This window comes from Sebastes umbrosus, chromosome 13 (genome assembly GCF_015220745.1).
Source record: "Sebastes umbrosus isolate fSebUmb1 chromosome 13, fSebUmb1.pri, whole genome shotgun sequence".
In the NCBI taxonomy this organism is placed as follows: Eukaryota; Metazoa; Chordata; class Actinopteri; order Perciformes; family Sebastidae; genus Sebastes; species Sebastes umbrosus.
The window spans coordinates 18595837-18620366 of record NC_051281.1 but is presented as its reverse complement, the minus strand read 5'-3'; the positions used below and the strand labels follow the sequence as shown (position 1 = coordinate 18620366).

General features: G+C 41.1%; 1 protein-coding gene across 5 annotated transcripts in view; it reads right to left on the bottom strand.

Annotated features, from left to right (window-relative positions):
* bcl9 (BCL9 transcription coactivator) overlaps positions 1 to 17177 on the bottom strand; it is a 32740-nt gene extending 15563 nt beyond the window's left edge. For 2 of the 5 annotated variants that reach the window (XM_037789117.1, XM_037789114.1), the window contains exons 1-2: positions 16634 to 17177; positions 13746 to 13914 (exon numbers count right to left, since the gene is read on the bottom strand). The gene's annotated coding sequence lies outside the window, so the exon portion shown is untranslated. The other 3 variants (XM_037789113.1, XM_037789115.1, XM_037789116.1) reach the window with 3 other exon arrangements.
* Positions 17178 to 24530: the final 7353 nt, after the last annotated feature.

Below are 24530 nucleotides of genomic sequence, written 5' to 3'. Positions count from 1 at the left end.
GCGGAGGTAGAAGGAAGTTACCGCTTTTATTGTTGTAGTCTGAGTAACGTGACGTCATATCCCTTTCAAGCAAAAAACAACGGAGAGACAGAAATGAATTTCGTGAAAAGCACTTTGTTCGAAGCATAGTGGCATGGGGTGACTAGGTGAAGTTTAAAAAGGTGAGTTTCCAACCTGCTGTGGTTGGATGTGGGTGGGCAGTGGCTCTGCTGTCCGAGTGGAGAGATTATTCTTCCACTGTCAGAGACGAGCCTTGACCAAGACAAAGTACCACAAGGGCCTTGAGACATGGCGGCCTGTTAAAGTCCACTGGAAAATGTGTTCAGTTTGCTAAAGGAGATCTCATTTTACTATATCAAAGAACTGGCCTCCTACCTCATCGAACCCCAACGACCACGTATGCCCTCAAGGGGTGTTATCTAAACCTAAACCCCAATCATACACAAATGTGCGTAATGTGAGTATGCACGTGCATACAGACGCAAACAGCAGGACCTGTCAATCACCTGTTCCCTCCATTCGCGCGCTAACAAGACTAATTGGGGAGCTTGCTGACATGACTGTCATAAGGACACACTTACACACACATCAGGCGTGCACACTGCAGCCCACCGCGCGCGCACACACACACACACACACAACAAAAAAACGTAGAGGTAATCACAGAGATTTCTCTTCCTCTATCTCCGGTAAAGACGCTGAACTGTCTGTCACCGCACACACGAGGAGCTGCAGTGTATGCAAGTTAATGGGAAAACAGTATAATGAGGCTCTAAAAATGAGCTTCTTGCCTCTGATATAAATATGAGGTTCCACATGAAAAGAGGGCAGAAAATAGTTCAATTCAATTAGATTTGGGTTTTCGAATGCGGGTGGCACTAAAAGGGAGCATTTCATTTCATGCTTATGTAACAGCCATCGTACGCTGGCTGAGCGCGGTGAAGAGAGTAGACCTTCCCTGCTACGTCACCCAAACTCCTCTGAAAGGGAGATGGGAGGCTTTATAGCAAGTGTCAAATGGTATGGGAGGAGGGCGGTTAAAAGGTGTGTGAATAAGAGGAGAGGAACATTGACCTTGCTGCCAACCCAGTCCACTGGCTTCAATTTTTTAACGCAACAGTACTACAAAGACATTATTTCAGAAAAGATGGGGAGGGTGGGAACACAAGTGCACAGACACACACACACACACCAACTCTCTTCCCTCATCTCAGCCCTGCTGTTGGCTGTAAAAGGGCCTGCTGATGTTTCAGCTTTATTTATGCAAATCCCATTTTGCAGTTCAGTCACAATGGAGTATTGCTCTCTCTTTCTCGCTCTCTAGCTCCCCTACGCGCTCTCCGTCTGCTCAGCCTCCATCTCGAGAATTTCTTTAGTCCATTATTTGTTTAGGCCAATATCAGACACATTATTTCCACCTCTCCTCAGTTTTCTGCGAGAATATACAAAAAAAAAAAAACGCACAGCCATCAGCAAGGAGCCGTGCAGTCTGAAGAAGCAGCAGCCAGCTTTCTCAAACAGAAAAGCCTTTCCATCTCTTTATACAAGGGCACGACTAGTAACATGCACCCAATATTCATTCAAATCATATTACCACATATGAAGTCGCAAGTCAAAGCTCTGTAACAAAAAAAAGAGGATTTATAGGATTGGTAGTCTAACAGATCAAAATATATCTCAACAGGCGGTAATTATGAGATAATGCGGCACATTGAAATTTCGTACTGAGTCAATTCTGAATGCCGTCATCAACGCGCCACAGTCAAGTCCTATGTGTTTACTTCCTGTTTTACTTTTGTGATTTAAATCATGCATTTTACCGGATGAAGGTCTTAAGGACTGAAACATCGTATACAAAGTGAGTACAACTGATCGACAGTGTGTCAGATATTATAAAACAACTAAAAGGTTTTTCTTTTTGAGAGCATGTCATTAAGTCAGTAAAATGACTCATGAAGTTAGCAAACATTAGAGACGACTGGTTGTACCTGAACAAATAAAGCCAACAAAGAGACTGTAACAACAAACCCAGAGTGCATTGAATTGAGGATGGGTGTGTTTTATTGTTTCTACATTAAACTTTTCATTTGTATGAAAATAAATGTGCTACTTCTTTATTCTTAAGTTGCTACAGCTAACTTATTTACCATTAAACCTAAAACTTTAAATTCTAAAACGATTTCATTAGTAATGTTTTGCTAAAAACACACTGAAAGGATAATATGAGGATATTAGGGGTGTCGCGATTTCAATTCTAAATCGGAAATCAATCGAAATTTGATCCGGATCTCGACCATCAAAATCAAATGCAGAATCGTCGATTATTTATTTTTTTCTCCGCCGCCGCCTGCTCGCGTGTAACCGAAAGAATAACACCGCTGTACTCAAGAAATGCAATAGCCAGACGCATTACATTACAAACACTAACAACATTTACATTTGCACTTTGGAACACTTTCTAAATAAAAAGGGAGTTCAGCTCTCTTTTTAAAGAAGAATTTGAAAGAGTAATTAACAGTTGTCGGGGCATAAAACCAATGATCTGATGATCTTTATGAATCAAGACTCCATAGTCTAATAATGGCATGGTTAAATGGAAAATCAAATCGAATCGTGACCTTAAAATCGAAATTCAAATCGAATCGTGGATTTGGGGAATTGTGACACCCCTAGACGATATCAATCCCGTATTTATTCTGTGGTCTTAAGTCCAGTAAAAAGCTCATTTTTACCTTGTACATAACCAGTTTCCTTACTACAACTCGTTCCCACACATACCTGTCTGGCTGCTAGTGAAGCAGTTACTAACTGCAGACAGAACAAACTGCATTAACTCTACATTAACAAAGAAAAAAAAGGCAGACTTCTGCTGCCCTCCAAGCAAAGATCTGTTGGTAAATCCCACCGTACCGTGGCAGAGGAAACACCTGCGTGCTCATCTGTTGAGGTGGCTCCCTGAGAACACTATCCTAACATGCCACACCCTGCAGATAGCAGCCATGACTCACGCTTGGTACTTACAGAATGATAGGAATGCTAAGTGTCACTAAAGATAGAGCTGTGACGCCACAGATGTAACATTTGACATAACTGCATCTACCATGACAGGAACAAGGGCCCTCACACATGAACAGCACTCACACAAGTACGACCGAGCTCCAGGCCGCAGAAATAATTACAATGAACATTTCCGCATTCTCCAAACATTGACTGTTCCTAAAGTACAATAGCTACATATCTCCATCCGTCTCCACCCAGGTTATCTCTACTGTGAGTGTTTTAGTCTTTCCCCCTCTCTCACTCCGTCACCCACAGTACCAGCTGTCTCTCCGCTGGTCTGTCTGTCCTGCGTTTGTACAACAACTCTCACTCCCCCATCCTCCGTTCATCCTGTCCTCTGGTCCGCAGACGATGCCCCTCCATCCCCAGGGAGGCGACATGTGTGTAATGTCACATTTTGTCATATCATATCGTGGTGACAGAAGCCTCGCTGTGTCCATCACAATGATGGAAGTGGCAATGAAAGCAGGAGGATGGGAAAGGGGTGGGATACAGATTTACCCGTAGGAGGAGGGGGGGGGGGGGTGATTACACAAGTCGCTCTCTTCACAGAGTGTGTGGGTGGGTGTCTGTGTCTGAGACACACACACACACAGCTGACTCACTAGTGACACATCTGTTGGCGTAGCCTGGGCACGGTGCCATGTGTGGCGGCCAGCTCCAGCAGCAGGACTGGCACTCAGCACTCCAGCCTGCTCTGATCTCCGTCTCACACACACTTCACCCTGCACTTCCATCTCTGTCCATCTGCCCTGCGTCTCTGGATCTCTGGCTAAGTGGGTGTGTCTTGCTTACACACACACACACACACACACACACACACACACACACTCACCTTTCTACTCAATACGAGACAAAAGACACTGGGTAACTGCATGGCAACAATGTGCCATTATTTCTCTAACAAAACAAGTGTGGGTGCAAATTACGGGCACGTCTGCATCAAATGCTTACAGTACGATTATTGTTGCCAAAAATGTAATGGTTAAAAAGTACAAGGTAAACACCGCATTTACCTTGGATTTTATTACACTTAAAAACCAAACAGTAAAGCGTACACTGAAACTTTTGGTCTGTGCAAAAGCGTCAACATAAAATACACTTAATAAAAGGTCAATTTCAGACAATTGACTGGAAAATTACTTTGAATTCTCTCCTCAACTAGAAGCGGATGTGCGAGCAATGAAAGCCAAAATGAAAAATCATGAGCAGAGCTGAAGCTGACCTGTGAAGACAAACACCTACGCAATGTGCAGCATGGATTTCTTCTTTAATAAGGCACATAAAACCATGCTCTCTTTTGCTGAACATTACAAATTTGCACACACAAACTGGTCGCACTTCAATGGGTTGCAAATGTATAGCATAGCATGCCATGGCCGCAGTAGATACAACTAGATAGACACTGTCTATCTGGCTTCACTGTCCTACTGTGAAGCACGAGGGTTTTCTGCCTGTAAGCAGAGTCTAATAAGTGAGACCCGACCCTGGACCCAAGTTGGGCCAGGTTCAGATTATGTTAAGTTGAATTGGGTCTGTCTTGAGTCCATGAATCAATAAGTCAAATACATGAATGGGTCCTAGCAAATTTGCAATAAGCTCTGATTATGTGGTGTGTCAAACTGCAGAAGAAAATTTGTTTTTGATGCGAGAGACAACTGATTTATGCTACAGCTGCTTGTTGGTCCATCATGCACCACCAATTAACTGGTGCAGCAAGATGTGTGTGTTTTTGGGTCAACTGCATTTTGGATATGGTCCTAATCATCTTCAGGTCTAGCTCAAGTCTGAATCTTTTCGGATTGGATCCTTCTTTAAACACATGAAGACCTCTAGTAGAATGAGACTTCCTTTCTCTGATTTGTGGCTAAAATTAAAAGCCATTTGCTTAAGAGAAACTCTGCTGCCCTCTGTGCAGACCCCTTCTTTCCTCCCTTCCCTTGACCATGCTCTCTGGTCCGTGACTCCCTCCCTCCATCCTGACGGTCGCTCCCACACTCGGACCACATTCCTCCCTTGTTCATGCTGGGAGGACGTCTCCCTGTGGCTAAAAGCATTGTGGGAAATCCCAACGGCCAGGCCCTTCAGAGGCCGAGCAGACCATTGAGGAAAAGTGTAAAGGAGGCTTGCGCTCCTCGCCTGCTGGTCAAAAGGCTCTTTTTGCACACCATCAATGTCTTGATATTAGGGCTGTCCTCGACCAAAGAAATTCTTAGTCAACTAACACAAACAAACGATTTTGATGACTAATCCATTAGTTGATTTAATCGACAGATCTGTAAAACTGAGTTTCTCCACAAAGAATCACATGAAAGGGCCACTTTAAATCTTGTGTTTACCAGAGATGTGTTCATAAGTTTCTTAGATCTAAGTCTTTCATCATGAAAAAAGCATAAAAAACGACTCATCGACTAAAGGAATCTTAGTAGACTAAGACCAAAATGACAGATTAGTTGACTAATCGACTGGCTGCATCCACACAAATACATTTCAGTTTTAAAACGCATAACATAAAAATACGTTTATGCCTCGCGTCCTCACTACTCCGGCATTTTTGAGCCCCTAAAACGGAGACGTTTGAAAACGCTGCTGACCCCGTTTTAGTTAACTTCGGGATTACGTTATAGTCTGGAAGGGCAGAAACGGAGACCTTTGAAAACGATGGCGCAGACACCCACATCAACTTCTTGATTGGGTCGTTTAAGTCCCGACAAGTCCTTCCCTGATCACGTGACACTTTTCCGGAAAAAAACATCAGCGACTACCAGTGTTTAATTCAACATGAATACCGAATTACAGCCATTGTTGACATTGCTGTCTATGCCAGCAGCAGTTCTGTAGTTAAATTCTGCATTTCATAATGCCTGCTACTGCCTGCATACACAGGAGGGAAGCAATTTGTGAGAGGCATGTCCAACAGCGTTATCAGCCCTACGAAACGGACGTGTGAAGGCACGGTTCGCGGCTTTGAGGACATAGATGGACATAAAACGGAAGATTTTCATTTTGTTATATATGCTTATTTTGTCCTGCACAACTATTGTGAAGTTCACAAAGAAACTGTAAACGAACAAAGCAAAAAACGCTGCTCTCCAGTACGACAGAGACTTCCAGCCAGCCGGCAGAGCTAAAAGTGTGAGGACAGACAACAACGAAACCGAAGGGAAACGAGTGAGACGTGTGTTGACAAAATCTCTTGACCCATAATGTAGTAAAACTTTGATTTGTTATTGTTCACTTTTAAAGTCAATTTGATGTGTGTGAGAGGGATAGAGCAAGACCTACGTTAGGAAGTAGCAACAGTAGCAGCCTGTAACTACGTTTGAAAAATAAAGCTGGTTTGTTTTCCACTAAATTCGTCTCTGTTTCAGTGTGTGTGTGGGAAAGATTGAGGAAGCGCTTTAGTATCAAACAATATCTTTTATTGTAGGAAGTACAATAGGCTACTCCGTTGTATTTCCTGTAACTAAGCAACCAACCACAGAATGGCCATGTGATGTGCGTTTTCCGAACAGGTTAGCATGGACGAAGATTATTTCTAAAACGCTCACGTGTATGGAAATCGTTTCCATTTTAAAACAAAGACGTATTAGTGTGGATGTAGTCTAAGAGGGGGCAGCCCTGCTTGATGCTGAACCTCACAACAAACAGCACAGAAACATCAAATACCCACATTAGAAGCAGCCGTCAATACGACCCACGCAGTGAAAAAAAAAACTCCATTTATAGCATTAAGAACATTAGGCAGGAAAGGAATGAAATTTTAAGCTGTGCAGCCCAAAATATTTTTTCCATAGATTCTTTTTTGTACATTACAAATCACTACGCAACAGAAACAAAGTGACGTCTCAACCTGTCAGACCATGTGACACAGTTCAGGCATCTCCACTGACCTGGCATGACATCAATCAAGCACAGCATCACAAACACACAGAGTATACATGCGCCGTCTCCTCTCCTATCGTACAACAAAATTAGCACTCCAGAGAGAATATGAGCCGGATCGTGTCCCTGAATTACCCCAGTTTACACTTGTGTGTCATTCCCAAGGAATTTTAAACACACTGGCTAAGACCTGCCCAATTAGATATACAGGCACAAAGCAATATACGTGCACATACTACTGCACATGCAGCAGTACTTAGCTGTCCTAATAATGTCTGAGATGCACTGAAAACTGTTTATGGCATCTGGTGTTCCCATGGGTCTGAGCTTGCGTGCCTCTGAAACTATGAATGCTCTGCAACAAGACATGTCCACCCAGCTATTACGACTCTAGAATCAAATTTTTTGCTCTGTATGTTTGACATATGATTGTTTTTTCATTACGTTGAAGGTGGGTGAAACAGATTGAGAGGCAAAAGAAAAAATACACTTCCTTTGTTTATGAGCATAAGCAGATGGCTCAAATTACTACACAGTGAGCAAAGAACAAACATGGAGGATGAAGATGTGATTTGAGAGTTCTTCAAATCTAAGGTGCGGCACTATTTTGGAAGTCACGATTTAAAAGAAAATATGAGGTAAATCATGATAAGACTACAGTTGTTTTTGTAAACAGAATAAACTGCGGTAGTAAAACAACCAATATGCCGGTGCATCCAGCTCGACTCCATCCAGAACTAAACACTGTAGAAGCAGGAAGGAGGGAATCGGTTTATTTTCCTGCCCAACAGACTCCAGACACATCCCAGTAACTTTGTCAACACACTACCTCCAATTATCTGCTCCACATAATCCAATATTTAAAGAGAACAACAATCAGGAAACACCAAAAATCCTATCAAAACACATTACAGAATTGTAACACTCATGTTAGCATTAGTACCTCAGGGATCGATATCATATTTTTATTGAGAGGTCGCTGCTGACTTCCACCTGTAGTGATGAACTGATATTATGAAAAATACTACTACATGTAATTTGTGGCTTGTTCACGTCGTACTGATCAGACCTTAAATACAAGCAGCTGAGTGGGGAAAAAAAACGTTTGCGTCAGCTTCGTACAGTTGTGTAGTTCTCTTAGCAAAAAGAACTACAGAGGTGTCAACAAACTGGCGGCAAAATGGCTACAAAGGCAGAATCGCTGGTGGTTATATCTAAATAACATCCAATATTAACCAATACACTGTTTGTGGTTTCGTTTGTTAACAAACCACTACTGTATAGTCTGTAAAGCTTTGTTTATTTTCTCACATGTTGCATCTAAGAACGTGTGGAAAACTCCAGCCATGCCGCTTTCATCCTTTTATCCAAGGTGCTTGGGAGGTTGCGTTCCTGTCGCGCCTGCCGTTACTAAGCAACCAAAACCTCGCACTGCGGTGACGATGGTGATGAAGTTGCGATAATTTAGCAGGAAGCCTCACTGACTAAACCAAACAAAGTCAAAATAAGGATAAATGGATTTCCAACACTGTCAATCTGCCTCACTAGCTTTACTGCTTGATTTCTCTGTCAAGTTGGCCGACCTTTCAAAGATGTTGTGACGTCCTCGGACGGAAAGGTTGAAGCAAGTCAATGGGACAGATCTTACGCTCTGGGTAGCCCTGCACTAAAATGATTAACTTCTCCTTCGTATTTACTGTAGATTGATATTTACGGAAGAAAGAAAAAGATATATGCCGGCTGTGACTGGTTGTTCCTCGTCACATGACGTTGCAGCGGTCCAGAAGTTTAACTATTTTTATCTTGTGGCGCAGCCGTCGCTCTCACTTTTGAGCGCGATCTTCATCGACAAAACAATGGATTTGAGGGCGCAAAAACACGGCATGTGCACGGCACCTAACAAAGACTTTCTGCAAAGCACAGACATATACGCAGCATCACTCCTGAGCAGCTCAAACAAAGAACATAAAAGATTGAACATACGAGAAGCTTCCTCTCATTTACACAGACGGTGTAGTTTCGTGAACACTTGATAATGAAGATTTGACACAGTTTATGGATGCTTATCACTGGCTCATTAGTAAACTGATTTCAAATTAAAACCAAGCTCTTTGAATTTTGTCACATGCACCAACTTTTATGGTAAATTAACATTTGGCAGAAAATCAGGAATCTTATTTTCTTCCTGCTGGAGAGCACATGGACAAAAATTTATTTAGAAAGAAAATCCCAGGAGGTGTAGTGGCCAAAAATGTCAACTTAAACACTACAGCCTGATTGCAGTTAGCTCTCTAATTTTCTGCTGGTTATCATTGTGTCATGGTGCTACATTAAACCAGGCTAACTAGTGAAAGTCAATCTGCTAGCTGCATGGAGAGAACCTCAGTCTGGCTGGCAGCTTTTAGCATATATAGTTGGGGTGACTGAGGGTCAACGTGGCCCCCAGGTTCCACTTGAGAGCAGCACTGTTTGAGAAGACCCCTCCCCTCGGGGCAGGAGGAGCAGCATGTCTGAGCAGTAGCTGTCAATCACAGCTGAGAAACATGAAAGCAGAATTATTATAGGTACAATCTGACTCAGCCAGACACGTCCCTGAGGATCCGGTATGGGCAACAATCCCACCACGCATCCACACAGACTGAGACCTCACCTACTAAAACTAAAAAGATATGAAATGCAGCGAGTAGTACAAAACAGATTCATATTTATAGCTGCAACTGTTTGGGAAAAGCACACTAAGCTGTAAAGACTTACTACTAGAAGCTGGTCCTCAGAGTACTAAAAGATTTGTTTTAAAATGACGTCCTCCGGCCTTGTGTAGCCAATTTCCTTTATTATTATAATTTATCTTTATAACATTTCTAAGTGATGACTTGCTCTATATTGGTCAGCGTAGAATTTGAACAAATGAATAAATAAAGAAAAACAACCGGTGCACTTATTCTTCTACTCGCTGGAAAACCGCTGCGTGGCATGAATGGCTATAAATTAAGTAATAGATATTTCTGCCATGTGATCTATTCTGAAGCATTTAACACTAGTTTTGGTTTTGAATAACTGCCCCCCGTGCTCCTAAAACAACAGGGCCTTATTTATTGAACACTCAGATTTTTTTGTGTTGGTTTAATACCACCATAATATACATCCATCGCTGCGTATTCTTTCTAAATTGTGATCAAATCTTTACTGTATTGTCTCCCATTTTATCTTGTTTTACATTTTATTGTTATAGGTCCTATCTTGCTTCTGTTATTTGTAGCTTGGTCTTTCACAAGTGCTATACAATTATTATTAGTTTTAGGGATACACGATTCACGTTTTCTCTCTCTAAATACTAATTCTGATACCTAAACTCAGCATATTGGCTGAGACAATCGAATACCAGTTTGCTCTTTTTTTTTTCTCAACAAAAAATCTGTGTAACCTGCCACTGAGTGGAACTGATTAAATGATTGTAATTATATTGTGTTTAGAAGCTTTATAAAACTGTGTGTAAACAATTGGCCATGTATTTAACATGGCTTGGTCAAATCTGGCCAATACCCGGTTCATTTAATAAAAGTCACAGATACCGATTCAATGCATCAGATCACTGCTTATTTGGACTCGACAAGGAAGACGTGACAACCGCCTGTTCTGACTACTGGAGGGGAAAATGGAAAATATTTGCAGCAAACGATAAATCATCGACACAAATCAAATATTTATTTTAAGCCTCATCTGCCATCAACTTCAGGGCTCATATTATGTCCTCGAACGTGAAGTTAAATCTAGTAAGTTTTTAACCATCTTCTACAAACTGAGGAATGAAAAAGTGTCTTCTGTCAGGCCATACTTTCTTGGAACTGGAGAAAAAAATGCACATTTTGTGTATTATACTAGCATATTTCCATCTTCTGCTGGCAATGTCAATGTAGACTACGGCTGTCTTCTGCCAAAGAAATTCTTATTCGACCAACACTCGATTTTGTCAACTAATTGATTAGTCGATTTTATCGACAGATCTGCAAAACTGAGTTTCTTCACAAAGAATCACACAAAAGCACGACTTTAAATCTTGTGTTTACCAGAGATGTGCTCATAAGTTTCTTAGAAATAAGTCATTCAGCATGAAAAAAAACATTTAAAAATGACTAATTGACTAAAGAAATCTTAGTCAACTAAGAACAAAATGAATGATTAGTCGACTAATCGACTATAAGGGGGCAGCCCTAAAGTAGACTGTACATAATTGTACACGACGATTTTATGTTCAGTAATGTTGAGGCGTTTCAATTTCCAAAAACATCACTCTAAACTTCCAAACAAGTTCAATGTAAACTTGCAGAGCTACGATGGTTACAAACCAAATAGTATTTTTCCTGCTCCCTGGGGAATACTACATAATTACAATGACTATTGTAGTCGACATTCAGCTGATTAACTAAATTCCTTAATTAAATGTGAATGGACGTTTTACTCAGAACAACAGGTAAATGGAAAGTTGATGCTAAATGTAAATACTCCTTAGTTTAAGAACAAACCGGTACAAAAAAAAGAGATCCTAATGAGGCAACAGAGAGAAAATAAACATTTCAAGCGATAAAAAAACGGACACAGTCTACTGTATGAACGGGGAGGGGAGCCTCCTGCCACCCACTACACAGGCGACAAGACAAACCGCCTCTCCAACAAATGCCTCCATGTCATACACAACACAAGCCCTGCGAGTTTTAATTAGAAAACCCATGAAGCAAACAAATGCACGGAAACATGAGAGGCCAATACACAGAGGAGAAAAATAAATCCTTTGCTGCTTTACATCAATATCCATTTCCCTGCGTCCTCCACCTCACTGTGGTTTTTGGTTAACACGCTTCGGATTAGATAGCAGATAAATAAACAGAGTGGACCGCGTTCTCAGGAAGAGCGCCCTGACCGTGTTGTGTCCTCAGCATGTGCAGATGTGAGTGTAAGACAAAACATCGCACTGATAGTCCAAAGCAGTGAGGTCCTTTTTCCTCAAGCCGCTTCCCTGAGCATCAAGAGTGGTTGTGCAGGGGTAACCGCTCTACAACTCAAGGCCTCTCTCATCAAACTGCGGCCATCAATGTAGGCACATCCATAGATAAATGTCAACGAGATAGCGACTGATGTTAGGAAGAGGCTTGTTACTGTTGCATCAGAGCAGTGTTAAGCTATCAAGTTATGGCACCAGTAAGTCTTTGAGTGCAAGAAAGACGTATTTGCTGCCACGCTTCGTAATTGTTGTTTTAAAAACAGAAACAACAATTTTGCTTTACCAATCCATACATATGGTGGAAACAAATACTTGCTTTTCTGCCACACCATGGCTGTGTCCAAAATCACTACCATATTCAATCATTCACTACTCCTATATGATAGAAACTCAGTAGTTTACTCTATGGTGACCTGGTAAATTGAGATTTTAGACAAAAATTAATCATTGACTACGTTTATAAGCACACTATATATTCTGAATTTGATACGGGTCATGTAAACAGCATATTCTTTTTGGATATTCTCAATTAGGCCTTATTCTGAATGGAGTATTTCCCAGATTAAGACGTGGGATATGCCGATATTATTCAGGTTTTAGGAGCATTCTTTGGACATGTATACAGTGCATTCGGAATATGCGTCTCAATTGGAATTTTTACATCACACACAGCCCCACGCCTGTTTACGCCCAGCTCTGTGCGTTGTACAAAAAACAACTAGCAGACAGTTTGCAGAGATACATGCCCAAAAGAAAAGCCCACAGTTCTGGCCATAAGGAGAAACACACCTACTTTTAAACATCTTGAAAGACTGGTGGATATCAACAGGTTTTTGTATATGCGCAAATATTGCAACCTTTTCAAGAAGGTGGTTGAAGAAATGAAAGAGGGAGGCTGTTTTCGCACAGTCGAACAAGTCTAATCGGAGTATGCACAGCTGCATGTAAAGGGAAATTTTAGTGGGATATTCATTAGCCATATAAACAGCTTATTTGGAGTATTGTCCTTTTCAGAATAAGGGGGAAAAAACAGAATATTTTGTGCATGTAAAAGTAGTCAATGTCATTTTGCATTAATGTACTGATTGTTGGTAGTTAGTATTGCTTTTTTTAATTCCATTGTGGGGATTTTTAGGGGACAATTTAGTGCAGAAATTTCCCATTTAGAAGTTGGACATAGGGCTGCAAAATTAATAGAAATTTTATCGAAATCACAATATAGCCAACAGCAATTTTCATAATCGCAGAAGGCGCAATATTTTTTGAACATTTTAAATTAAATATTGTCGTGCTGCCGAGATGTCCTGGCCTACACATCATATTCTACAGGCTTAAGAAATTAATCTTTGTTTGGTTCAGATCCCCGCAAAAATCACACCATCAATCATTTTAATATGTTTTGCAATGAAAATGAGAATAATGATGTAAAAACGTATCATTCCCTCTACTATCGCAAATCATATCACAATTGCAATGTCAGTCAAAATATCGCAATTTTTTCTAAATTGTTCAGCCCTTGTTGGACACTCAAGTAAATTGGTTCACAGTAAATATTCTGCACCATGTAGTAAATAGGGAGTGATTTTGGATATGTTCCTGTCATGTTTTATGGTACTTGCTTCTTGGAAATTCTACAGTTCTGAGAACTAAAGCATTGAAGAAATAGGAAGAGAACAGCATTTATTTAAGTGCAGTCTGTCATGGGTGTACGCTTTAGAGAACAGGGGAGATGTGTACGTATGAAAGAAACTCTGTGATAAAGTGTGAAAAAAGAGAGAGAGCAAGAGTTGAGCTGGGTTACCTCAGAAGCCCCCCTGCCCTTTCAGCAGGGCCTCATATGGAGAACCAGGCCTCAGGTCCCCTGGGCACTGATGTCTGCTCTCCACTCGACTCCTCCCAGTCAGCCACGGAGGCTGTTGCAGGAGAACCTGGCCTGCTCACGACACCTTACAGCCACAAGTCATTCACACCTGGAACAGAGGGAGACAACTTTGCTCATCGGGTGAAGCACAAACAAGCAAATGGCAAGGAAAAGCACTCAGTCGTTCGTGTTGACAAGACCAACATGTAACAAACACATAGCCAGCGCAGAGCTTAGGTCATTAGGGGCTACAGTAACAGTGTACACTCGCCTTTTTAACCCCGACACTCATTTATACTTCAGTTATCGACCGGTGAACACATAAGGGACTACAAAACAGAGTATGATACTCTACCAAGAGCTTTCCTTGCATCCGAGAGGACTTCCCCCTTCTTCCAAATATCTGGAGTGAAAAGGTGACACTTCAACAATGCAAAGAAAATCAGGTAGAAGAAAAGATAAATAGGAAACAGCCTGAAGACTATGCAACAGATACACGTCCGTGGCAGACAGCAGTGTTGCCTAGCAATTGAAGAGACCAGAGTCCCGTAACAGGAAGGTCTGCAGTTCAATCTCAGCAACTGGCAGGTATGCTTCAAAACGGTCCTTGGACCAGACACTGAACCCCCACCTAAGGGGGATAACAGCATCAGTTAAAGCACTAAGGCAAACTGCAACAAAAGCCACTGAGATTTCCTATTTACAATTAGGGGAGTAAGAAAACATTGCGATATGTTTTGTGATACTGTATCGATTCTCAAAAACAAACACTGTATCGATTTTTAATTAATAGTTTATATGCAAAAGATTAACTCAGTGAATACTTCATTTCATTTGCAAAGAAATGCTCCATCTCAGTGTATGTGCCCTCTCAAAAGTCGTGCTATCGTGTTGGATGTTACAGGGGACTGTGATAAATGCAAATGGAGAAAGCATTGTTCTGACTGCATGAAAAAGCAAACTTTTTTTTACGCCAATTTTATGCATATGGCGATGAGTTCTTTATACTATGACAGTTTTCCTAAAATGTGATTTTTTTTTTTAAAATCGCAATATATCGCCTTGCTTACAGTATCGCAATATATTGAATCGTAACCCTTGTATCACGATACCTTATCATACAGCCAGATTCTTGTCAATACACAGCCCCTATTTACAATTATGATGGAGAAAAGATAGCATTAAAAGGCAATGTTAAATGTTACCTAAACAGGAAAATAAATAACTTAGGGACACTTACTATGATATGAGTGCCATCAGATGTGTTTTATAAAACATTTTCACACTATAGGACCTGTGGATTTTTTCACTATACTATCATATGACAGTTTTCCTAAAAATTTGATTTTTTCTTTTTTTAAATCACAATATATCATCTTGCTTACAGTATCGCAATATATAGAATCCTAACCCTGTATCATGATACCTATCATATAGCCAGATTCTTGATTATGATGGAGAAAAGATAGCATTAAAAAGGTAAAATGTTACATAAACCGGAAAATAAATAACTTAGGGACACTTACTATCATATGCCATCAGATGTCTTTTACAAAACATTTTCACACTATAGGACCTGTGGATTTTTTTCAACTCACAAGTAAAAAAAAAAAAAAAGAATGGTAAAAACTAAAACACTTTCTTTTTCTGCCATGTTTTTGTTCTGTTGGGTCTTGCCAAGGTAACACACAGCACACAATGCCACACACAAGTTACTCACAAACGGGGCCTATACACTCGAGGAAGTCGTCCTTAAAAATATAAACTACAGAACTCCTGCAAATAAAGCACACACAACAACTAACTACAGAGACTAGACTTCTTCCTTCTTCCCACCCCCAACCCCCTGAAATCTCAGCGCCTCACTGCTGGACAACTCTTTGGCGGACAAAGTAATTCCATGGCGCTTGAAAAACTCCAGGAACTTTTTTTTTTTTCTTTTTCCTAAAAGAAGTTGTTCCTGTTTCGCCAGAGAGAGAAAGAGAGAGAGAACTGGTGGTGGTGTTGGGGGGGGGGAAGGGAGGACTTCAGCAGCACTTGCATTCATGGAGCGTCGGCCAGCGCAAACAAAGTCTTCCCCGAAGAGGGAGGCACTGGACGGCGGCTGAGAACAACGACGTCGGCCACAAAAAAAACACACACACAGAACGTCATTTTAGAAGCTTTGTCTGCTAATAAAAACAATTCCAGGCCTTCCTTATAGGCGAACGTTCCATTCTCGAGTTCTGCTAGCAACAATGTAACAATTAAACCGTTCGGTAGATGAGAGGGCTGGTCGACACAATCAGCAGAGGGGAGGCCTATAATCTCCATACGCGTTTATAAATCATATCAAACACATTTTTTTGTGATAAAGGAAATACAATACCAGCGGTGTGGTTACTCCCGAAGAATGCAGAACATGCATGCTGCATTGTATCCTTTACTCATTTTTTCACCAAGCACGGGCGGTCCTCCGGTATAATGGGGTAAAAACCAATATCTCTCCGCGGGGTTTTTTACACCACCATGCTGAAAACATCGTGAATAATCCGCTTTGGATGCGCCGGAAAAAAATATTGGTTTGAAAAGGGGGGTAGCTCACTGTCTGTCTGTCTGCACAGGGCCAAGACACGACGTGGTGGGTTTTTTTTTTGCTATAGCTATAGCACAGCCAGCCTTCAAGGGGGACAGAGGCAGAGAGAAGAACGGATACCGGAGTGAGATGTCCCCGGGAGGAGGACCCGCGTGTGCCCCGTTGCCAGGAGGCGAGAGAGCCGTGGTTATAGCAGCAGACACTTTTCCACAACCTGGATTTGTTATAAAAAATAAATAAAGGAGCAACTCACCTGGATGTTAATTTCCCCTCGAACGACGGATTCATACCGTGCACTTAATCAAATCACAACATTATCACGGGTACATTATAAAATAGAAAATATGTCTCCCCCCTTTTTCGCCCGAGCTTTCCAGTGGTCCTACTCCATTACATCCCAGTCAAGATTTCCTGTCGTCTCTCCCCCCCCCAACCCCCCCCTCCGTTTCCAGGAGAGATGGTTTCGCCCGAATTCTAAGTAGCAATTCTAGGTCAGGTTCTGTGTGCCAGTGAGAATGTTACTGTCGGACAGCAGCGAGACGCCACAACGTCCACTCCATGTAACACCATAAACACTATTAAAAACACATGCAGATATACAGAGGAGGACAAACACACTTAAACAGATGTGTGAAACACTGTTTTTTTTATTTTGCGGAGTTATACCATTGTCTTTGTGGAGACATCGAACTTCCCCCATATAAAAGAACTTTGCAGTGGCACCAAACTTCAGGAAGTTCTTACTGTATATTTTTTTATTCAATAAAAAAAAAAGCAATTCTGGTGAAAGTTGATTCGTTCACTGACATAAAAATAATCGCAACTATTTTGATAATCGATTGTAATGCACACAGTGCACTTTCATAGACTAAGCTACTGGAGTTACCCTGCACTATACTCATTTTTAACAGTCTCTTCTGCACTTTATTCACTTTTTTAATTGGTATATATATTTTTTTGTACTTTGTACTTTGCACTACTAACTTTTTTACTGCCTTTTTACTAACATGTTTTGCACTATGGAACTGTGATGCTGGAAACTTGAATTTCCCTCGGGATCAATAAAGTTACTATCTATCTATCTATCTATATATATATATATATATATATATATATATCCATCTATCTATCTATCTATCTATCTAATCTTTGGAAATCATTTTTCAAACATCTCTAATAGGGATGCACCGATACCAATACTGGATCAGATATCCGGCCGATACCTATTGAAATAGCTGGATCGGATATCAGGGACTAATGGGGCCGATCTATTCAATTCAGTTCTGTTTATATTATTATATACATTATATACTGTAATATTAATTCCTGTTTATGTTTTGACCAATTTGTTTCTGCATTAAAAAAGATTTACACTTGAATTGTAATTCTTGGTAATTTTGAAGATTTTTTTATTTTTACCAAGTTACTAGTGTACGATTTATTATTTTAATAATTCAGTAAATTTATATCAATGTATTTTTGTTACATTTTGTTTTACAAAGTTAGAAAAACAATCAAGTAAAATAATGATCCCAGTCACTTCCACACAGTGAGACATACAGCTTATTAATTAAACAATGGTATTGGATCGGTACTCGGTATCAGCCAGTACCCAAAGCCCAGGTATCGCTATCGGGACTGAAGAAGTTGGATTTCGAAGATTGTTTTACCAAGTTGGTGGTGTACGATTTATTATTTAAGAATGTATTTATTTTTCACATTTTGTTTTACAAAGTAAAGAAAGCAATGTTTAAGTCAACCTGATGTTGCCACATAAACAGTATCGGTATTGGCCGATACCCAAAATCCAGGTATAACTATCGGTATCGGGACTGAAAAGTTGGATCAGTGCATCCCTATTCTCTATAGAGTTCCAGATTCTCAATAATGACACTTTGCTCCTTTTTTTGTCTTATCATGTGATAGTGAACCAAATACCACAGGTTTTAGACTGTTTGTCAAGACATTTGAAGATGTCATCTTGGGTTTAGTCATATGTGATTCTTCAGTATCTACCGATAATCAAATTATTAATCAATGAATCTAGAAAATAATTGGCAGATTAATCTATAACCTAATCATTTGTTGCAGCCGGGTGTTACTGTCACTGCTAACATAAAAGCCATTTGTAGAATTAACATTCTGGTTATTTTTTTGTCCAGATGTTTTTCTCCATTAATGAAGCAGCAGCTGTATTAAAGCGCCCAGGTCTTTTTTTTTTATTTATTGTTTTTAAAGAAGTACTTACGTAGTTGCATATTTGTATTTAGGAGTACAGCCATTTAATAGAGTACTTCCAAGAAGCTGGGGGATTCACAAGAGGAAAAAAAAAGTCAAATCAAAGCAGCAAAGGCTGCAATTTTGTTTTTTGGCTCACAGTATTAGTTTCAAAAGCCCTCAATCCTACATTTCCCACAATGCAACCATCTTTTCATTGATCCTCCCTGCCTGGCAAACGGCCATGTCTTTCAAACTCCACCTCCAGTTTGTGACTCATGTTTTCTGTTGTAAATGTGTAGTCTTCAAGCTCACGCTGAGATAACACTGATGAAACTGACCTTTAATGTACGTGTAATGTCAGTTAGAGTTCCCCTTACAGTTATAAATACAGTTCTTGTATTATATATTGACAATGTTACTTCATTAATAATATAACTGCTGGATTTATAACCCCCAAATCATCATAGTAGTGGTCATAATGATGCAAACTAAATATTCAAAGAGAATTATTTAAAAGAAATAAAGAAGAAAATGTGTCTTTAATGCAGAGAAGCCCTGTAAGCATCAATACACAAAGAGAAATATTTAATATTGTGTGTATATATCAGAAGGATGTAGCCTACTTGTGGTGCTGTTGAATTGCATTATAATGAGAGACATTTCTAATAATTTGCCCACACAATGTGGTGTGATGCACACACACGGTTTACCCATTTAAAGTTACAAGAGGAAAAACAGATTTAAAAGACTAAAATCATCATTATCATAGAGAATTTCTCAAGTTTATCACTAGATTTATTCAGTTTCAATAGTGTTCATGATGCGCAAAGTATAGCTAATGACATTAAAGAGTAAACTGATGCCGCTTGATTAACAAAATTATGTTCGGGTACAGCACACGCACACACACACACACACACACACACACACACACACACACACACATACAGACACACGCACACACTTATCAGACTATCACAAGCCTCAGAGGAAGAGTGAAACATTAAGAACATGCAATGTGAGAGTGGTCCTTCTCAATATTTAATCAAGATACATTTCAAAACTAACCCAAATGTATAATCATGACAACTGGGGATTGAATGAATTGGTGTTTAATTGCACACAATATTAGCTGGCCTGATTGTGTGTGTGTGACTCTCAAAGTAAAGATGTTCTTTTCAGACACATTTTAGAAGCTGGGGGCAGCTGGATTTTTTTCATTTTTGCTTGAAATATTACTTAAATAATAATTTCCTATTACTTAAACTAGCTCTTTAAGTCTATGTGAACCTAATTTGAGAAACTTTTTCTTTCTTTCTGTGTTAAAATACCTTGTGTTTCTCTGCATAGAAACGCTCATGGCTGCAGAGCATCAGCGACGTGGAAGCCTTTTACGGCAGTGAGCACTGTGGGATGACACATGGTACGTATAGGACACAAAATCTTGGGATGGGAGCTGCATATTTGTGACTTTTGACAAGCAGGCCATGGCTATGTCGGACATGTTTGTGCATGCGAGTAGAGATCAGTGACACACCACAAAGCTCCGTCTCTCTTTCTCTGTCTTACCCTCCCTCCCTCCTCCCTCTCTGGGTCTGTGTGTGGGTGTGTGCATGTGTGTATGATAAACCCCACTGGTGGAGTAACAGTAGACTGGCAGTATTCCCAGACTGGGTTGCATTAGACATGCACACTAGCAAAGCTCTTCAGGTCGATGTTCTGGCTCTCCAGCGCTGCAACTCTCTGGCATGACTAACCTAGGATACTTTGGAAAACAAAATCCAAATTCTGCCCAGTGTTACATTAAAACAACTGGAGGAAAAACTGAATCATATTTATTGCACTGTGTGTGTGTGTGTATGTGTTTGCCCATCTGTTTGCCTGCATGCGTGGATGTGTGTGCATCATCTGTGTGTGTGTGTTTAAGCAGGACACCAACATTGACTGTTCACTTATCATATTACCATCTGCATTATTTACAGCTTCGATAAACAGTCTTATGCTGCAGAGAGACACAGAGAGAAGGGATGAGGTGGTGGGATACATTTTATTGATACAGACAGTAACTCTGATGAATTATCATGTAGAATATTAACAAAATACAGTAAAGAATCTGACCTCAGACCAGCAGCAGGGGGGAAACTGGGGAGGGTTTGGGGAACGGGGCTGTGTACTGTATCTTCAGGGCTCCTGTGTAGGCCTACAACAGCCTACAGTTTGTTCATTAACAGGTTTGGTGGCGAACGGTGCTGCGAAAGAACGCCAGGACTGGCTGGGTTATCAAAATACTGAGACAGTGAGCTCACTCACACAGTGGTGAGGTCACTTACCAGAGTGTGGCAGCCTGACCAATCATCAGTCCGCCTATTATCATGGTATGCAGTGTTGCTATGAGTAACAGAGACAAGCACAGCCTCGCGGATCCCTAATGATGGCAGATGCACTGAGATGCTACCACTTCTATTCTATTGTGTTCTCCACAACACTTTCACCACCATTCCTGCTCTCTTCTAAGCAGTCTTACATTTCTCTTTGTGTTGGTCATTTCAGACATTAAGATTGAATTCAATTACAAGTTTCAACATCATTTCACCTCATTTCCTCCCTTCCGCCCTGCCGTTTGTCTCCCTCCCACCCTTGTTTACTGTCCCCTGCAGCAGTGTTTTCTGACTCTTCCCCATGGCAGGTGAGTGTAAACAAGCCGGAGGACTAAAACAATGTTAATTAACCGATCATTAACGAGTCAAGGCAGACCCCGGAGATCTAAGCAGTTGCCCACCCACCTGCGTCTCACCATTTCACTAACTGGACTGTTAATGACTAATCAGAGGCGAGAGCGATTAGATCGCCTCCTAACGAGAAGGATTTATGATTGCACGAGTCTATTACGCTTATATGGCTGAGGCATTTACAGTGATAACAGGGGCTGAGCTCAGATCCAGTGATGGAAGAAGTAATCAAGTCCTTTACTTGAGTAAAAATACCAATATAGCAAGGTAAAAATAGTAAAAGTCCTGCATTTAAAACAAAGCACAGAAGTGTCATCAGCTAAATGTACTTAAAATATCACGCATACATACACTGATGATTGTTAATACTGATAAATCAATGTACAAGTAGAGTTTCCTGTTGTAGCTGGTCAAGCTAGTTTGAACTACTTTATATACGGTTTGGGCCCCTCCGAAGGGTCACAGGATAAATCTGAGGGGTCGTGAGATGATTAGAGGTACAGTGTGTAGGATTTGGCAGCATCTAGTGGTGTGGTTGCAGATTGCAGCCAACTGAGTACCCCTCCGTTCACTCCACCCTTTCCAAGACTGCGGTCACGTGAGCCGCCGTGGTCATCAGGTAACGTAAAAATGCTAAAGACTCTCTCTAGAGCCAGTGTTTGGTTTGTCCGTTCTGGGCTACTGTAGAAACATGGCGAAGCAACATGGCGGACTCCGTGAAGAGGACCCGCTCCCAATGTAGATATGAAGGGCTCCTTCTAACAAAAACACAACGATTCTTAGTTTCAGCTGATTATACACTAATGAAAACATAGTTATGAATATTATATTCCATTTGTTTCTAAATCCCCCGAAATGTTACACACTGGTCCTTTAAATGTGGAGGAAAGAAGAAAAGAAAGGCAGTGTTACACAAATCTGTATTGATTTGGACTTTGGATTAGACTTTTCTGTTTTGTTCGAGACCTCTTTGGGCTTCTATCAGTTATCTAAAATGAAACCATTTGAAAAGTTTAAGGGGAAAATGTCTCTTTGGTGGAACTGCTACTAACTCGTAGACATCTGCAACCCTGTCTCCTAGAAATGACATTTCTATACAAATATGTTTTGAAGGAAACATACAGTAATGCTGGCTGGATATCATTTTCTATTAACATATTAAGGAAATTGTCGGAAGTTGTCGATACTGAACGTAAATGTTCACTGATGTTTTCCACCAAAATATATAATATAACACAATATCCGCTCGTAGTGACTACAGCATTATTACATTTTGTAATGGTTATTTTTAAGCACTCATAGAATAAGATCGTGGTCCTGGTTTAATACCGAAAACGTCTACAGTGACTATAATCACAAGAAACAACGTGATTGTTAACATTTAACCAAAACCACGACCTTTCCCTAACCTTAACCAAAGTGCTTTTGCTGCCTAAACCTAACCGCAGACGGGATGTGAACCCTCGTCTCTGGTATCACAATCCTGCTGGTCATCCTCTAAAACATGTTAGAAAATATATATATTTTAAATGCCACTGGGAGCCCTTTCTCATTTTCTACATTGAGGTAACAAATGAACAAACAAATAAAGAAAGCCCCTGTAACGCTCTTTATCACACATCTGCACGGCCGCACTTATTTGTTAATAAAAGTGTAAATTGTAGTGAAACTGACTAAACACTTTTAAACCAACAATATAAGGGTCAATTGTTTATTTATATTATATCATTAAATCATCATCATCTTAAAACTATTGTGATGCCTGATGTGTGTATACGGCTAACCCTAAATTTCGCCAAGGGCATCAAAAGGGCTAGAGCCGGCCCTGTACGCAAGTAAAGAACAAGTACCTCAATAATCATACTTAAGTACAGTACTTGAGTAAATATACTTAGTTACTTTCCACCACTGCTCAGGGTCTCACAGGGGGGACATAGATGATAACAGTTGTGAGCGTGTGCACCCACCTTCAAACGCCACCCAAACAGAAGGACGCCCTGACTCACTGAGCGTATTCTCTTCCTCTCTGCTATCTTTGTGTATGAATGCTTACAGAGAGGAAACGATAGATGCAGACATTCCACAACCCATATTCCCCCTCACTCTATCTTGTTGCCATGGGAACCAAAGCAGACGGGAGACAGGTTCATATCGGCCTCCCTCAGGTCTCCAGTCACAGTCTCCTTCTCTCTCTCTCTCTCTCTCGCTCTGTGTGTGCTGTCAGAGCCGGCTGCTCCTGTGTGGGCCACTGATACTCGCTGATTAAAGGAAGTTATAATTTGATTTTCTCAGCAGGCGCCGTTTAATAGAGCAGTTTAACTAAAGCTGTGCCATCCCCAGGGCTTATAGAAGGGAGAGGGAGAGAAAGAAAGAGGGAGATATATATATGGAGAGGGAGAGAGAGAGAGAGTGGGTGAGAGAGTCATGCTAATCCCAAACACTGAGCAATCACCCCACCACTAAACTCTCCCACTCACTCTCCCATTCTAATTCTGTTTGCCTATTTTGCCGTCACCCTCCCCTCCGCGCCTCTCTGTTTCTCCTGCTCTTCCTCCGCCTATTAATCTGTGCTTCCCTCTCCTCTCCCTCCCTCCTCCCTCAATTCCTTCCTCCCTCTTTTTAGTGAGGCAAACATGGGAGGGCTGGCTTCTCTATGTACAAGCTAGCTGTATTACTGGCCCATTGTGATAATAGCGTTTAATTATCCTCTCAGCTAAAATCAGCCCCATCACTCTGCTTCTCTTTCCCCTTACACCACCTCCCCCACCACCACCACCACCACCCGTCTGTGATGTGTCTAATACTTCCCCTTACCGCCCTCTCCCCCCTCCGTGCATCTCTCTTCTTCTCTACCCTGCTGCCACCACCGCTCCCCCGCCCTGTTCTCCAGCTATTTCAGACCCATTTAGCGGGATAAGCATCTTGAGACAGACAGAGGGGTTTTTGCTCTCTTTCAGAGAGAAGCGAGGAGAGGATATGGAGACTGGCATCCTGGTGCCCGCCTCAGAATACCAAACAGGGGCCCGGGCATCTTAATATGCAGTGTGGGACAGAGGCTGAGATCAAAGAGAGGCACAGACAGACAGAGAGATGGGTTGGGGGGTAGGGGAGTGGATGTGGGGAGGGGGGATACAGAGACAGAGAGAGGAGGAGATGGAGAGAGAGGTGAGAAAGGGAGGGAGTGAGTCCTCTCATTTCTCC